Below are 18194 nucleotides of genomic sequence, written 5' to 3'. Positions count from 1 at the left end.
CAGCAGAAGCAGAATCGAGGAAGATTAACGGGCGCTCTAGGCACAATAGAAATAGGACCAATGGAATGGTCCAATGCATTGGGGCGACCAAGGGGAAAGTATTCTTAGAAAGGTGGGAGTGTGGAGTTGGAGAACCGCCCCAGCTTTAAAGTAAAGAGATAAAATAAAGCGAGTGCAAAAGTGAACTGAAGGCCAGGGTAAATGAGTCGGATTGGACCATTACCAAAAAACAGCATGTAGCCTAGGCTCAAAGCTTAGAAACGGACCAGTCAGGCGTACGCCTTATCGCATCCTAAGCGCAAGCCAGTTATTGAATTTTTTCGTCACTAAAATTTATATCATGTATATTGGGTGTGGCATGTGGGTTCGAAACCGGTATTTTACCTCGTTAACAAGAATTTGTTATTTGATGAGGGCGAAAGGGGCTTGTCACAATTTTAATACAAACTTGATCTGCGAATGTATTAAAGGAGTGTCATATAGTATATAATTTATTGAAATATACATCCGTAACGTCACTCTGTTCTACCGCCGTTGTTGTACTACCGCAGTCTTCCCTCGTTCACACTTTATATCACTCTTCGCTTCGCGATCGGCCAGCTGCATCTAAAGGTGCTTGTCTCGCTCTCTCGCGGTATCCCGGTCGCTCCGCAGCATCAAGCGTTGATCCGCGCCCCCGCGTTTTACTTTACTTCTTCGGCCAGTCTTCAACCTTTCAAACCTAGCACAAATTTGTAATCAACAAAATCCTCAACAAATTCAAAATAAATTGCGCTGATAAATATAAATCGAACCGAATTTGTTTTTATTTAGAACCTGGAATTCTCAACGTTATTTACAGAAAACGCTCGGTAGCTTAACATGTGGTGAACTCCTACGTGATTATGCTTGGGAAAATAATTAGTTAAATTTTTTTCTATTGAAAATTTTGTGCTGTGCGTTTTAAAATATATAGAAAATAAAAATTAAAAAAAAAATTATTTGGTTTGTGATTTGTGCGCGAAATATAAACATATATTCACATACATACGCATATGGAATCCGTTGTTCGCAGATGCCTACAATCGCTCATACATACATATATTACCTCGTTATATAGCATTTCGTTGTTCGAGTGTGCCTCTCCCGGAAGGAAGCTCTTTTTGAGTCAAAGAGCTGTGGTCCTTTTTGAGGATTTTCAAGGATTGCTGTCCTCCTTTGACTTTTGGTGGAGACATTTCCGGAGGCAATGATAAATGATTAAATGTCAACATCAACGATGCGGCTAGGGAGGCACGATTTCCTGGACCAGGAGGTTATTCGCCGCTCCAGTTTGTTGCCTGCGAGATCGATGCTGATCAACGCAACTTCCGCCACCAATTTTGTTGCGTCGTTTGGTAGAACTTTTCAGGCTTTGCCCCGCTGCCGGCCTTTATAAAGGAGTATCTTACCTAGGTCATTTGTCCCAGGTTCCGCCGGAGTGGCATCAAGCTTGCAAGTTTTTTTTGCCACATCACTGTGTGCTGAAGAAGGTCAGCACCACGACGGAACTTAGGGTCCGCTGTTATTACCTCAGGTTATACTTTGAATGACACCTTAAAGGCTGGTCCTGTCATCTAACCGAAGCTGGAGGAAGCAGGATTTAGTCGGCTGGCGTTTACTTCTAGAGCTCTCGTATATATTCTCGTAGCATTGAAGCCTACGGTATTGGGCTGAGAGCGAGTCTCGTGTATTGCCTCACGAGATGTTAGAGCTGGCTGAAGCTGAGTTGTTCGCGAGAATGATTGTAGAGGTCAGTCTAGGCGCTTACAAAGGGAGTTATTTTTGTTGGTGCGATTCGTTAGTTGATTTTTGCTGGATTCGAGATGAGCTAGCCAAGTTTAACGTTTTCGTCGCCAATCGCGTTTCAACCATCAAATTCTGACTTATTCCATGGAGTGGCGTTATGTGTCGTCCTATCTTATAAAGGTACAGGAGGACAGACCTGCGACGCTAGTAGTGGAGAAGCCAGCTTTAGAAATTCGCCCTTAAATTTTATTGATGAAATATACAGACCTCGTGGCGGGGGGAGAACTGTGCTCAAGGCGATAAATAAATGCGTGAGATGTTTTCGGCCTCGTTTGCTTGAGCATGTAATGGGCGATCTTCCGAAGGAGAGATTGGAAGGTTGTCATGTCCTTTCAATGTAACCTGCATTAATTTTTGCGGTCCTTTCTTTATCCGACTAAGGTTCGCAACAAAGTCCCCATGAAATGTTACATCAGCCTATTCATCTGTTTCGCGACGAAGGCCGTCCACTTAGAGCTTGTGACGGATCTGTCCATCGCCACCTTTTTGCATGCACTGACGAGATTCATTTCTTAATTAAAGACAACGCCTTTAATTTTGTTGGAGTCAAAAATTAATTGAGCGAATGAAAGCGGAAATTTAGGAGTTTGTTACCGACGAGCACCAGAGAGCCTTCCAGAGTCCATTGAGTCCATCCCTCCCCATTGTCCCCACTTTGGCGGCTTGTGGGAAGCTGCTATTAAGACATCCAAGTATAATTTTCACCGGGTCGTAGGCTTAGCAGTACTAAAGGCCGACTAGTTGTATTGCAGCGACGATCGAAATGGCTCGTCTCAGGGCAAGACAGTGAATGATATAATGGTGGTGAAGGGCAATAAGTTGCCGCCAATGAAGTGGCTCCTGGCCAGAGTAATGGAAGTGGTAGTTAGATCTGACGGAGTATGTAAGTGGCGCTGATAAGGACAGCGTCCAAAGCTACAAGGCGGGTCAACAAATTGTGCTTGCTGATCTTCCAAACGGGGGGAGTATGTCTTTTCAAGCAGCCGTCGCAAGTCTCGCCGGCGTTAATTTATTGAAATAGATATCCGTGACGTCACTCGGTTCTACCGCCGTTGTTGCGTCTCTCCGTCCACCCTCGTTCGCTCTTTATATCTCATTTCGCGTTGCCCGTTCTCTTGCATTTGATCGGTCACCTGCATTTGCAAGTGCTTGTCTCGCTCTCACGCGGTCGCTCCGCAGCATCAAGCGTTGTTTGCGCTCCCACGTTTAACTTTACTTCTTCGGTCGGTCTTCAACCCTTCAAGCCTAAAACAAATTTTTAATCAACAAAATTCTCAACAAATTCAAAATAAATTGCGCTTATAAATATCAAACCGAATTTGGACCTGGAATTCTGAACGTTATTTACAACTACCAGAAAACGCTCGGTAGCTTAAGGCGAGGCGTGGTGAACGCACACAAATAAAAAATGAGTTAGTGTGCGCCAGCTCTACAAAAATGCTCAAAATGCTCATGCGCTTCAAGTACTATCTATTTAGTAAATGGCCGCTATTTAGAAAATAAGCCGCAGTTAGCACATCTAATTCCGCAGTTTTTTCTAAAATCGACACAAGGATTTTGGAATTAATGATTGAGGCTATAAATCCTATGAGGTTATGAAACCAAGAATTGCGGAACCACCTGCCCGATATAGGGGTGTTTCTCCGTCTTTACTGCTACTTTCCAGAGACCGCCAAAATGGGGAGAGCGCACAGTGGGAAACGACTGGTTTTGCGGCGATTTATTAATAGTTTAGACAAAAATGATTCTATTTTTAAACGGATAATTTTTTTCAAGGTAAATATACCTTAAATTAAAAAATCAAATTTTACAGCCCTTTTAGCTCATTCACGATCTCCATAAATAGTTTTACCAATGATATTACCGTAGATGTATGTTTCCACAGCCAAAAGTTTTTTTGAAAACATCTTTTTTCCTTATACCATATTGTGAAAAGCACTCGCTTGACATTGGACCTAAAAGAATGGATTTTAAAATAATATGCGGTAAAATGCGGTTCACTTTGGAATTTTTACGTTGATAAATTTATAAAAAAAAACATTGATATCGAACCCGGTCGAATCATGAAAGTTCTGCTCTACGAAAGATTAGTTAATCAGTAAACATTAAATTTCTTAAAAGAACTATAGAATATAAAGACAAATGCGAAACTAAAAGTTATTTATCCCATATAGTATATAAGTAATCTATTACGAAACGATATTGGCGCCAAAATTAAAGTTGAAATTTAAATTTATCACCGCTTAACCAGTCGTTTGTCGAACAATTTTCTCTGCGCAGCTTCTGCAATAAGATCTTTGCCCTGGTAGGACCAACCGTGCCCATCGGGTCATAAACCCGAGCGACGGAAGATAATATAGATCTCCTAGTTGGTTAGCGGCTGGAAATACTTCAAATAAAAAGGGCAGAAGGATACCATACTAATCCAAGAGTCTTTGTGAACGCACTGCCATTGCCTACTTTAAGTCGGGCACTCCTTCCAAAACCTCTGGGATATTGGGCACCATTTCCTTAATTGAAACTGACCCTTGTTCAACTCTCAGCTTAGTAGTGGAGCTGTCTTCCTTCAGGACGCAGTGATGGGGAAGGAAATACTGCCACTTACCTCGCAATTCCTGCGGCTCCAGAGACATGCGATCTAGATCCAAATATTCCTTGATGAACGACGTATATTGGGCCCTTAAATTCGGATGACGATCCAGCTGGAGTCAAGTAGCGCTCGACAAGGAAGAAAATCTTTTAATCGGCGCACTCACAACCTCCAGGACCGACTCCCGCAGGCATGAAATAAGGCATCTGAGATTCTTCATCTTGGTCAAGTGCGGATGACTGTCAATAGTCGTCCTAAACAGGGCACAGAAATCCGGACACCCGGCATCGCCGCCTCTAAATGTTGGCATCTGCAGCGGGTGCAATGAGGGAGCAGGCCTGAGTAGTTGAAATCCCAGCACCACTGGTACCATCCAAAAGCGTAGAGTGCGCAGCAACCTCAACCTGGATGCCAACGTGCACGTCTGTAGCCAACTGCTATAGTTTATCTATAGTTTATCTCCACCAATTCCTCCTGCAGCATAGTGAAGCGATGGCGCAGACGTTTCTCCATTAACTCGAGGGTCTGAATGGTAGAGTCGTCGGTCTGCATCGCAGCCTTGACCTTCCGATGCAGGATATCCATTACCTGACACGTCACATTTGCACGTCTCCGCAGCATCCTTTCCCTACTTGAAGCAGATCCAGTAGCTTCAGCTTCAGACTCCATTAAGTAATTAAAATGAAACTTTGTGACAGCAAAAATATCAGCGTTTTAGTGGCACTTTTAATGCTGATCACAATAATTAACCGATATGAAATCACGTCGGGGTCACAAAAATGTTACGTTATTAATATTTTTTAATAGGGGTCAAATAAGTAGACGAGGTTTAGTTCAATATCTATATTTTATTTTGTGGTTGAATCTAACCCAAAAAACGTAGCCGCTCAAATGCATTTGTCTATCATTTTTTTGGCAAGAGGCGAGGCGGGGTGAACGCACACAAATAAAAAATGAGTTAGTGTGCGCCAGCTCTACAAAAATGCTCAAAATGCTCATGCGCTTCAAGTACTATCTATTTAGTAAATGGCCGCTATTTAGAAAATAAGCCGCAGTTAGCACATCTAATTCCGCAGTTTTTTCTAAAATCGAACAAGGATTTTGGAATTAATGATTGAGGCTATAAATCCTATGAGGTTATGAAACCAAGAATTGCGGAACCATCTGCCCGATATAGGGGTGTTTCTCCGTCTTTACTGCTACTTTCCAGAGACCGCCAAAATGGGGAGAGCGCACAGTGGGAAACGACTGGTTTTGCGGCGATTTATTAATAGTTTAGACAAAAATGATTCTATTTTTAAACGGATAATTTTTTTCAAGGTAAATATACCTTAAATTAAAAAATCAAATTTTACAGCCCTTTTAGCTCATTCACGATCTCTATAAATAGTTTTACCAATGATATTACCGTAGATGTATGTTTCCACAGCCAAAAGTTTTTTTGAAAACCTCTTTTTTCCTTATACCATATTGTGAAAAGCACTCGCTTGACATTGGACCTAAAAGAATGGATTTTAAAATAATATGCGGTAAAATGCGGTTCACTTTGGAATTTTTACGTTGATAAATTTATAAAAAAAACATTGATATCGAACCCGGTCGAACCATGAAAGTTCTGCTCTACGAAAGATTAGTTAATCAGTAAACATTAAATTTCTTAAAAGAACTATAGAATATAAAGACAAATGCGAAACTAAAAGTTATTTATCCCATATAGTATATAAGTAATCTATTACGAAACGATATTGGCGCCAAAATTAAAGTTGAAATTTAAATTTATCACCGCTTAACCAGTCGTTTGTCGAACAATTTTCTCTGCGCAGCTTCTGCAATAAGACCTTTGCCCTGGTAGGACCAACCGTGCCCATCGGGTCATAAACCCGAGCGACGGAAGATAGTATAGATCTCCTAGTTGGTTAGCGGTTGGCTGGAAATACTTCAAATAAAAAGGGCAGAAGGATACCATACTAATCCAAGAGTCTTTGTGAACGCACTGCCATTGCCTACTTTAAGTCGGGCACTCCTTCCAAAACCTCTGGGATATTGGGCACCATTTCCTTAATTGAAACTGACCCTTGTTCAACTCTCAGCTTAGTCGTGGAGCTGTCTTCCTTCAGGACGCAGTGATGGGGAAGGAAATACTGCCACTTACCTCGCAATTCCTGCGGCTCCAGAGACATGCGATCTAGATCCAAATATTCCTTGATGAACGACGTATATTGGGCCCTTAAATTCGGATGACGATCCAGCCGGAGTCAAGTAGCGCTCGACAAGGAAGAAAATCTTTTAATCGGCGCACTCACAACCTCCAGGACCGACTCCCGCAGGCATGAAATAAGGCATCTGAGATTCTTCATCTTGGTCAAGTGCGGATGACTGTCAATAGTCGTCCAAAACAGGGCACAGAAATCCGGACACCCGGCATAGCCGCCTCTAAATGTTGGCATCTGCAGCGGGGGCAATGAGGGAGCAGGCCTGAGTAGTTGAAATCCCAGCACCACTGGTACCATCCAAAAGCGTAGAGTGCGCAGCAACCTCAACCTGGATGCCAACGTGCACGTCTGTAGCCAACTGCTATAGTTTATATATAGTTTAGCTCCACCAATTCCTCCTGCAGCATAGTGAAGCGATGGCGCAGACGTTTCTCCATTAACTCGAGGGTCAGAATGGTAGAGTCGTCGGTCTGCATCGCAGCCTTGACCTTCCGATGCAGGATATCCATTACCTGACACGTCCCATTTGCACGTCTCCGCAGCATTCTTTTAATGCTGATCACAATAATTAACCGATATGAAATCACGTCAGGGTCACAAAAATCAAAGTAGGGGGTCAAATAAGTAGACGAGGTTTATTTCAATATCTATACTTTATTTTGTGGTTGAATCTAACCCTAAAAGCGTAGCCGCTCAAATGCTTTTGTCTATCATTTTTTTGGCAAGAGGCGAGGCGGGAGAACGCACACAAATGCAAGATGAGCTAGTGCAGCGCAGCTTTGGAAAAAAGCTCCCTAAAGCGCATGAGCTACAAAAACCACTAATGTGCATGAGAACGGGAAAGAAACAAACAAAAGAAAAAACTGCTGATAAACCGCCGCTGCTCCTCCGTTTCAGAATTTATAAATTATTTCAAATAGCCTCGCCTTTGGCTGCTCGGCTCAACACTCTTTTATTCACATAAAATTGGACAGATCATAATAAAAGGTACATTTTATTTGCTTCTGAGACAACAATTAACCAACAATTTTGCAGCTATAGCTACTAACGCTTTAGGCTGCCTCATTTTTTCATTTTTGGTGGTAATATAATTTGATAGTTACATACTCTTAATGTTAATATAAGTCTATGTGAAATAGTATTTTTAAAACAATTACAATAATAATACTTTAAGTATCAATACAATTATGTTTACTTGTTCTTAATGTCTACTAATATAGGTAGATTAGATTTTTGGATGTTGGTAGTTTTAGGATTTGAAAGGAAAGAGTGAAGGCTTTCATTAGAGAAGTGGATACGGGCTGTATTAAATGCTAGGTATTCCTTGAGTAGTAGTTCAAAGTCATTGAAACTTGGTTGCAAAAACTGGCAAGGCGTAGATGTTGCCTGCAGCATTCTGAATGAATTTCGTTTGATCTCGTTTTGATAAGCTGGCGATTTCCTTGTTTTTAGAGTGATCATTGATGGTAATTTTATTTGTATTGATAGTTTGGTACCAGCTTGATGTGTATCGTATTTGATTTAGTGAATTGTTAGATAGTTTAGATGTTATGTATCTGATTATATTGGCCTATTTGGGATTCTTCGTTGTGATCAAAGGTCCTATAGTTGCGTATTTTGCGGCGTCATCAGCAAATTCTTTACCTGTGATTCCCACACGGAGGTGTCATCTCCTACCTCATAAAGTACATAAGTCACCGATTTGTGATATTTCTGCCACGCCAGTCTGTAACTACAGCAGGGGATAGGTGCACGATCGGAGTGCCGGGATATGGGTTCACACCTTTCTCCCTTCTTGTCAAGGAGTTACTTAATGAGCAATTCTTTACACTTAAGACCCAATTTCTTGGTCTCAAGTTTTTAGGTCAATCTCCAAGGAGAAAAAATCCGAACAACATACCGCTGTCAATTTATTGGGCACTCTTACTTCTCATGCGATTCATTCAAATACATTTTTAACGCCTAATACTTCATCTCCTACTGTTGTTCCTGTGGAATTGGTTCACCAAGTCAGCCAATGAAATCGTCAAGGAGTCTTGGTCCACCTATTGTCTTGGATCCTCCATCGTTGGAAAACCTGCAGGTTCCTGTGGCATCGTCTCCTAGGCCTCTCACTGGTGTGGCGCCTGAATTACGATCCTCTGGGCTTTCGCTTAGACCTGTTGCACCTCGTAAAGCTATATTTTTATTCCTCCTTATGCCGGATGCCACTGTGGATCATGTCAGGAGTCACCTCTTAAACCATCTTAAGGTAGCTCCTAATGAATTAGCGGTCTTAAAGTTTAATTTTAAACATAAGCGTAGCATATCCTCTTTCAAAATTGTAATTCCTGAATCCTACTTTGAAAAAGCATTTGATCCATCAGCCTGGTCAGATCACAGTATTATTCAAGAAATTTTTAGCCGAAGGCCCTCTAAATCCCAACTATGCCGATTCAACTCCAAAAAACTGAGTAATAATGTATTTTCTTGGTGGTAGCAACCGAAACGTTTGAAGTATTCTGGGTAAATTGAGCCAATTTTTTACTAAGAGTGCTTCTTTTGATTTTGATGCTATTGCACTTACTGAAACTTGGCTTAATTCCTCTGTCTCTGATTATGAAATTTTTAGGCCATCTTTCGTAGGCGGTGTTCTCATTGCTGTTAATAATAAATACTCAGCTGAACTAATCTCTTTCCCAAATCAGTTTGGAATCGAGTTTATCACTGTAAAAATAGCTGTTGGTCCGTCTTATATTTTCATGACCTGTTCCTATATACCTCCATCGGACTGTATATTTTTACCACCTTGAGGCTATTAAGTTCGTTTTATCATTAGTCAATGACTCTGATGTTGTCCTAATAATGGGTGATTTCAACCTTCCCCAAATCTCTTGGATCATGGACCAGATCTAGCAACACAACGAAGCCACACACGGCCTTAGTTCCCAAACTGAGTCCTTATCATACCAGGACTGGTATATTCCAGCACGACCAATGGTCACACCTTAAAGTCTAATGTCTAACGAGAGACTAAATTACCTCATCTCCGACACGGCCATCCTGACATATACACGTCCTCGTGTCTATAATCGACATCTGAATTTCATTCCACTTTATAATTTTATTAAATGCTTTCAAAGAACTTAACCACATAATCTTAACTTCAAAAAATGTTCATTAACATAACTGAATTTCTATTTTTAACATATCTCTTATATTCTCTAATAAACCATTTCCATACAAAAGATCAATAAAACGTTTTCAAATTATACATTAATCAGTTAAAATCGTTACTTCGTAATCCAAAAAACATAACTAAACTTTTACAAGCCATCTTTTAAATTCTTCGCCAAACACATTGGCTTCACACATTTTCAAACAAATTAAATTGTCCATCGCCCAAGAACACGGCTTCACCAATTCATTAATCTCATTACTCGTCCATCGCCCAACGCCCTTCACGAATTCATCAAACAAATCTTTCGTCCATCGCCCAACACTTGGCTTCACGAATTCATCAAACATATCTTTCGTCCATCGCCCAACACTTGGCTTCACGAATTCATCAAACACATCTTTCGTCCATCGCCCAACACATGGCTTCACGAATTCATTAAACATATTTCTAAAGCAACTCTCGTCCATCACCAATCCCATGGCTTCACGAATTCATCAAACACAATTCTAAAGCAACTTCTCGTCCATCGCCAATCACATGGCTTCACGTACACTTTCTTTTTCAACAGACTTTTCCAACTGATAATGTTCTTTGTAATTTACATCAAGCTCTTCTGGAATTTGCACTTCCGGTAACTTTCGCAAACTTTCGTGTGGGTACTTGTAACGCCTATTGTTCTGTGTAGACTTTAAAACGTATCGGTCTCCGTCCAATACCTCGACCACCAAAAAGGGTCCTCTGAACTTAGGATCTAGTTTCGTTTGCTGTCTCTCGCTGTTTTTCAGCAGCACAAAGTCCCCCCACACAGAACCTTTTTACTGTAGCTTTACTTTGCCACGATCTAGAGCTTGTCTCAACAGAAGTCAAACGATTCTTCAGTGTACTCATGACCCTTTCATCCATTCATCCTTTGACCATTGTCTCGACTTGCGCCCGTTCCAATTAGATGTAATTGTATTTTTTGGCTAGAACAAATTTGCACAAACTTTGTGCCCCTGATCGGCAATTAAACGTGTTGGTACGCCAAAAATGGAAATCAAAGATTTCATTGCGTTTATACAAGTATTAGCATCCAAGGAAAAGGTGTGATATAGATAACTGTATTTTGTAAATGTGTCGATTTGTACAATAATATATTCCTTACGATCGCTTTTTCCGCTCAATGTTTCCGATATATCTATGTGAACAGTGTGCCAAGGAATGCTTATTTTTGGAATTGGGTGTAATTCCATTTGAGGTTTTCCTGGCGTACCCTTAGACACTCTGCATGTAATGCAGTTCTTCACGAGTCTTCGAACATATTTTGCCATACCTGAAAACCAGTAATGATCATACACTTTATCAAGTGTTTTCTCCCAACCTAAATGCATGATAGACTCATGCACCTGATTTATAACTGACCAGCAAAAAGTACGAGGAACTACAGGTAAACAACGAGTTCTTGAATTCCTTTGAATCTTTCTATACAGAACATTTGATCTAATTTAATAAGTGGAAACTAATGCTAATGGTAAATCGTCATTCTTCAACTTAAGATTTCTAATATTTCTGAATTCTTTTGTTGTTCCACCAGTATCCAGTTCTCCGATATTTCTATTAAGTCAATTCGTTTTTCTTCTTCTTAGATAAAAAGTTAACGTTTACCTTCCCTGTATTCAATTTCGAATTCAAATGTTTGTAGGAATTTCCCCCAACGATAAATCCTAGGAGACAACTCGACTTTATTTTGAGAAGATTTGATTGAGTTGCAGTCAGTAAAAATCACGAATTTTCTCCCATGTAAATAGTGACAAAAATGTTTTACTGCATTCACAACGGCCAACGTTTCCAATTCATATGATGTATATCTGGACTCGCAGGGGCTAGTTTCTCTGCTAAAGTATTCAACCACATGGGGCTTAGAGTTTATGCGGTGCAAAAGGATGGCACCATACCCGATAGAGATGGCGTCGGTATGCAGTTCTTTGGGAAATTGAGGATCAAAAATAATCAAAACAGGCTTATTTGTTAACACACTTATGATTTTACTGCGAATTTGTTCATGTTGTGTTTGCCAATCAAATGCCAATCAATTCTCAAGAAAAAGCACTTTGAAATGTTAAAAGTGAATCCTGCCTTCACTTAAACGTCTAATACAAGTTTCAAACGTTCATTCCTTCGTTTCTGAAACAATTAATATGTCATCCATATAAACAATTACAAATACGGCTCTCTGAACACTGAAGGTACGTTTTTTAACCCAAAAGGCATCGCAAGAAATTCGTACAGCCCATCAGGGGTAACATAAGCTGTATATTCTATTGATTAAGGGTGCATTGAAATCCGGTAATACAATCTGGCTAGCCATGTCAAGAGAAGTGAAATATTTAGCTCCCCTAAGTCTAGCTATTTGATCTGATATTAAAGGTAATGGAAACTTATCAGCTACGGTATTTTTATTTAATTCTCTATAATCAACGCAAAGTCTTGCTGAGCCATTTTTCTTCTTTCGTGACTCGTGAGAAATGGTGAGTTACTAGGCCTGATAATTTTATATTCGATCAATTCTTTAATTTTATCATGTACTAACTCCCGTTCGCTTGGACTAAACCTGTATGGTCGCCTTTGCGCAGCCTTAGTCGATTCAATCAAACGAATATGCATTTCCCCAGTATTCACACGTGTTTGTGGAGTGCCTTCGACAAAAGATATGGAATGTTGCTTTAGCAATGATATTAAAATTTATTTTTCATTGTCGACCATTTCCGTTTCAATATTATCAAAATGAGTAGGTAGAAAGGTTTCACAAATGTTTACAACTTTAGATTGAACAATTTTAAAATTACACAGGCCAACAGCAAAAAATCTCCATGCATAATTTTACCTGCTCCATAACCTTTAGGCTCCCCTGAACCAAGGTCCAGAACAAACATAGGTTTTATCACCCACCGTTTCCGCGGTACATCTAAGAGAAGAAATTGATCAAATTTTACCATATATTGAATTATGTAGGCCGTGTAATGGCGATGACCATCATTGTTTCTAGTACATATCATTTTGAGAAGTATGTGTACCAACTAAAATTAAAAAATGGTATCTAGCAGTTACCATATCTTTGGAATACTCATCCAAAGTTGAAATCTCAGATTTCCTACACTAATTTTTGGTCTTCTATGATTTTTCCCCAAACATTTTTCTATGGAAGATTTTTATTTTCCTATTGAAATCAGTAGATCATACAATGTTTTAATTTTGGATTTAAGGGTAACTCGAAATAATTTTATTGAATTTAATATAGGTGGTTCAACAATATTTTCTTCAATTAAATTGGAGTTTTTAATCTCATATTTTCAAAAAGTCGTAAAAAAAAAAAAGTTGTAGATTGCCATGACTTTTTGAAAATATGAGATTAAAAACTCCAATTTAATTGAAGAAAATATTGTTTAACCACCTATAATAAATTCAATATAAATTTAATATCCCTTAAATCCAAAATTAAAACATGGTATGATCTACTAATTTCAATAAGAAAATAAAAATCTTCCATAGAAAAATGTTTGGGGAAAAATCATAGAAGACCAAAAATTAGTGTAGGAAATCTGAGATTTTAACTTTGGATGAGTATTCCAAATATATGGTAACTGCTGGATACCATTTTTTAATTTTAGTTGGTACACATACATTTCAAAAATGATATGTACTGGAAACAATGATGGTCATAGCCATTACACGGCCTACATAATTCAATATATGGTAAAATTTGATCAATTTCTTCTCTTAGATGTACCGCGAAAACGGTGGGTGATAAAACCTATGTTTGTTCTGGACCTTGGTTCAGGGGAGCCTAAAGGTTATGGAGCAGGTAAAATTATGCGTGGAGGAAAAAAAAAGTTGGAAATTGTCGGCCTGTGTTATCATAGGAGACTTCTACTGAAAACCCTTGAGCCAATATTTCTCTGCCGATTACAATATTATTTTTCATACATTCGTCTGGTACTATATGAAACAAAACAACCAAGGAGTTACCATCAATCATGATGTTTGATTCAATTTGTGAGGTTCTGCAGGTATTGGAATTACCTTTTCCCTTTAACGCTATGAATTCTCTTACCACCTAACTTATTAGAAACGCTTTCCTTAATTAATGAGCACTCAGCTCCCGAATCAAATGTAATTGGAAATCTCTCACCATTGACCAGCATACTCGATTGAGGCTCCACTATAGCGCATAGCTCCACTCTTTTTTCTGTTCTGACTCCCAATCCAGCGTTCTGCACTTTTTTTTGACAATTAGTGGCTATGTGTCCCGGCTCCTGACATTTGTAGCACGTTACGTTAGTCCTTCCATGACGGGGCTGCGCTGACCACCACTCCTTTCTAGTTGTCGAAACCTGGGATCCGGATCTACAGTCTTGCTTTTTGTAGCCTAGTTTTCCACACTGGTAACATTTGATTTCCGCAGTTTTAGCTCGCTTTGTCTCTGGTTTCCAGTTCGTTGCATTAGGGCGCTCTCTTAGCGCTGAGAATACTTGCCACTCCGCTTGCAGTTCTCGTCGATTGCTAACATGCGTTGTGTGTATCATTCGCTGCAAATGCCGGTCGAAATTAGCCATGTGCCCAAGAACCAACGCGATGAAAATTTGTTCTGAATTCAAATTGCGCAGTTTTGTGCACAGTGACGTCACACTGCGACTTGCAAAAACAGGCAAGCTTTCGCCATTGCTTGGACGGCTATTAAGAAGATTTACGCGGCCGGCGTCTCTGAAGTCTCGTATCGCTGCTCAAACAATTGCCGGAACTGTTGCCAAGTTATTCCCGGGTAACATATTTGAGATAACCATTGCGCCGCTGTGCCTTCCAAAGCTTTACTTAACTCTAATATAAGAGCGGTGCCACTTAATGGTTTTTCTCGTAAGATGATGTCGATCGTAGCGCACCAGTGCGTGGCATCCACACCAGCAACGTCCGAATTATATTTCGGCAGGCAAATCTCGCTAGTCGGTTACAACTCACTCGCCGGCATCTGTAGCCTCTTAACCAGTTCCAGAAAGTTCCGATTTTGTTGTTCTAACAGCGCGAATACGTCTCTAGAAGTAGTTTGGTTAGGGCCGTATCCCACTTCTGATGTCGGATAAGTTAAGCCTTCTCCTCGCGGGGTCTCGGGATTTGTTTGTTCGTTTCCCTGGTGGTGTTTTATGTCATGTTCTGGTTGATGCAGCGAGTCCTCGTTGCCTTTGTTGCTCATCTTTGGTCAATAAAGTTTGCAGTTGACTCAACACACCAAGAAAAGAAAAGAAAGAAAAAAGGACCAGATCTAGCAATACAACGAAGCCACACACGGCCTTAGTTCGCAAACTGAGTCCTCATCATACCAGGACTGGTATATTCCAGCACGACCAATGGTCACACCTTAAAGTCTAATGTCTAACGAGAGTCTAATGTCTAACGAATTACCTCCTCTTCGACAAGTACATAAGGAAAGAACCGTTACAGATAAATTCAGTGTGCCCAGTTTTCAAACAGAATAGATAATTAGGGAATTTTCCAGTGTGACACTGAGATTTTCCAGTTCATCAACATCCCGGCCTCCCCTGAAACACTGTTTCGGAATTTGGTAATAGGGCGATCTTAACAATTGGACGGGTTGTTTCTCCAGTTGGAGTCCTGAGTCGTACAGCGCCGACCATTCCATCCTTCCTTGTATATGTTTCGATGACTCTTGCGAGAGCCCATGCTGCTGGCGGTGTGTGAGAATTCTTAAGGATCACGATGTCATCTTTGGCAATGTTGACCGATTTCTTCATCCACTTTGGCCGATGATGAAGTGATGTAAGATATTCCATGGGCCATTGTTTCCAGAAGCCTTGCAGCATAGCTTGAGTCTGTTGCCAATAATCCAAACGGTTGATTGGTACATGCTATAGATCGCCTTCTGCTACTGACGACCAATAAGGAGTGTGCTGGCGACAGATAGTTGACTTCAGTGTCCGAAGTTGAGAATAGTGGACGTGAGTTGACCACAGCTTCTATTTGGGCGAGGAGAGTGTGCATTTTCTCAAAAGGTAGGACATTCTTGCCAATGACTCTATGAAGGTGTAATTTGACAGAGCGCACAGCTGATTCCCATTTGCCACCTCAGTGTGGTGCATGTGGGGGATTGAAATTCCAGTTAATTCCTTCGTCTGCCAGGGCCTTCAGTACAGTGTTGTTGTACTCGTCTGACTTCAGAAGAGTTTGCATTTCGTTTAATGCCCACGGGAATGCCTGCCGAACTCGGACAGACGGCAGATCTGACATGAATTGGTGAGATGTGTGTTGGCGTTTTTTAAAGCATTTTAGACAGTCATGCGTGATCTTTCGAATGAGGTTGAGTGCGCCAAATACCCAGTAGCTCGTGATCGCCCACGAATAACGCCGATAAACCAGAAGGGAATCCGGTGCTCATGAGATTTGGGCAGAATTATTAGATGCTGCGCATCCGCTGGCAGTTCTGAGTTACCTAAGCGACCCCCCACTCGCAGGAGTCCATGTTTGTCGATTTGCGGTGAGAGGATGCGCAATTTTGATTTGTGCCCCAAATCTTGCTGGTTGAGGAGTCGCTTGTAGTCAGCTTGGAATTCCTGGAATTCAGGTACAGGATTCGTGCGTCATGGATTTCCTCAAATGTCAGCGTAGCGGTGTTGGATTTTCTGCGATGGCGTCGGATGAACTTGAGAACGTAGGCGAGTATACGAAGTAGCTTTGGCCAAGAGGAGACACGGTCGATCAGTTGGCCCAATAGTGAGGTTTCAGTGTTGGATGTTCTCATAGTTGTGATGGCAGAACTTTTTACTTCAGCCTGGACTTGTTTATCTGAAATAAAACTAGAATGTGGAGACTGAGGTGGTTTTACCCATTCAGCTTCGGTTGAGTATAGCCAGTGGGGCCCTTTCCACCATAGGCTGTGGTTTACTAAGTCAGCAGCTAGCATGCTTCTTGAAGCGCAGTCAGCAGGGTTGTCATTATGCCAGAGTGCGGTTTGCGACGAAAGTCTTCGGTTTGGCAGGTATGTGCGAGAGCCAAGCCAAAACAAAGCTACCATTCGTTTGGGTCGCACCAGGCGTGAAGAGTGATGTTGTAGTTTTTCAGTGCAGTTTTGACTGAGTTGATGAGTCGACGTAGTAGCAGTGCGCCGCACAATTCCAGGCGTGGAAGTGATTATGTTCAGAGTAACCCGTACGTTACCATCAGGGAGAGTGACTCTTCTGTAAACGGCAGCGGCGTAGGCTTTTATAGATGCGTCAGAGAAGGCGTGCAATTCGATTGTGTCAGTGGAATTGCCAATGTAGCGTGGAACCTCAAGTTGATTGAGCGTTTTGATATCGTGCTTGCATTTGAGATACCAATCTTCCAGGTTGAGCGGTAGCGGGCTGTCTCAGTCTAAGTTGAGAACCCAAAGTTCTTGGAACAGTATTTTGAATTGAATAACCACTGGAGCCAGCAATCCAAGTGGGTCGAAAATGCGAGACACGTCTGATAAAACTTGCCGTTTTGTAATCTTTCCCTCGCTGGGCAAAGATACCTTGTATGCCAATATGTCCGTGTATGGTTGCCAATGAATTCCCAAAACCTTGTTCGTAGTTTCGAGTGGACTGTATGATGTGTTGTTTGTGATTGTTGTCTCAGGGTCGACAACGCGGTTGCTGTTGGAAATCCATTTTCCAAGTTCGAGTTGAGCACATGACATTAGTTGAGTTAGTTCTTGTTTGTATTGTAGAAGCTTCTCCTCGGTGTCAGCTCCTGTTAAAAAGTCATCAATGTAGAAATCTTCAAGAAGAATGCGCGCAGCAGTTTGATACAAATGTTGGTAGTCTCTGGCCAGTTGCTCAAGAACCCGTACAGCCAGAAATGGTGCAGAGTTGATAATGTAGAAGTGGAGCTGAAGGATGTTCTCTCCAAACGATACGTTGATAGTTGCGGTGATGCTTGTTGATCCAGATTTGCCTGAACATCTTAACAATGTCCGCAGAAAAAACGTATTTATGTATACGAAAGCGTACGCATACATCGAACAGGTTTGGTTGAATGTTCGGCCCAACGTTCAGGGTGTCGTTTAAAGATTGACCAGAAGAATCTTGGAATGAATGTAGTCAAAAACTACTCGTAGTTTCTTTCCAAGTACAGGGTGAAGTGGCATGTAGAATACCCTTCCATCGTTGGTGAGAATTTCGTCAGGGTTCAATTGGCGCATGTGACCTAGAGAAATATACTCTTGCATGAATTGTACATATCGTGAGTGTAGATTTGTGCCTTTATGTAGACGGCGCTCTACATTTCAGGATAATGGTGAGAGGTGATTTGGGAGTCCTCGATTTCCCAAAACCTTTGTAGAGTAGCATGGATATCGACTGTAGACAAAAATGAAGTAGTGAAGATAACCCATCCG

The sequence above is a fragment of the Drosophila ananassae genome (assembly GCF_017639315.1).
Source record: "Drosophila ananassae strain 14024-0371.13 chromosome 4 unlocalized genomic scaffold, ASM1763931v2 tig00000071, whole genome shotgun sequence".
NCBI lineage: Eukaryota > Metazoa > Arthropoda > Insecta > Diptera > Drosophilidae > Drosophila > Drosophila ananassae.
This window is presented reverse-complemented; position numbering follows the sequence as displayed.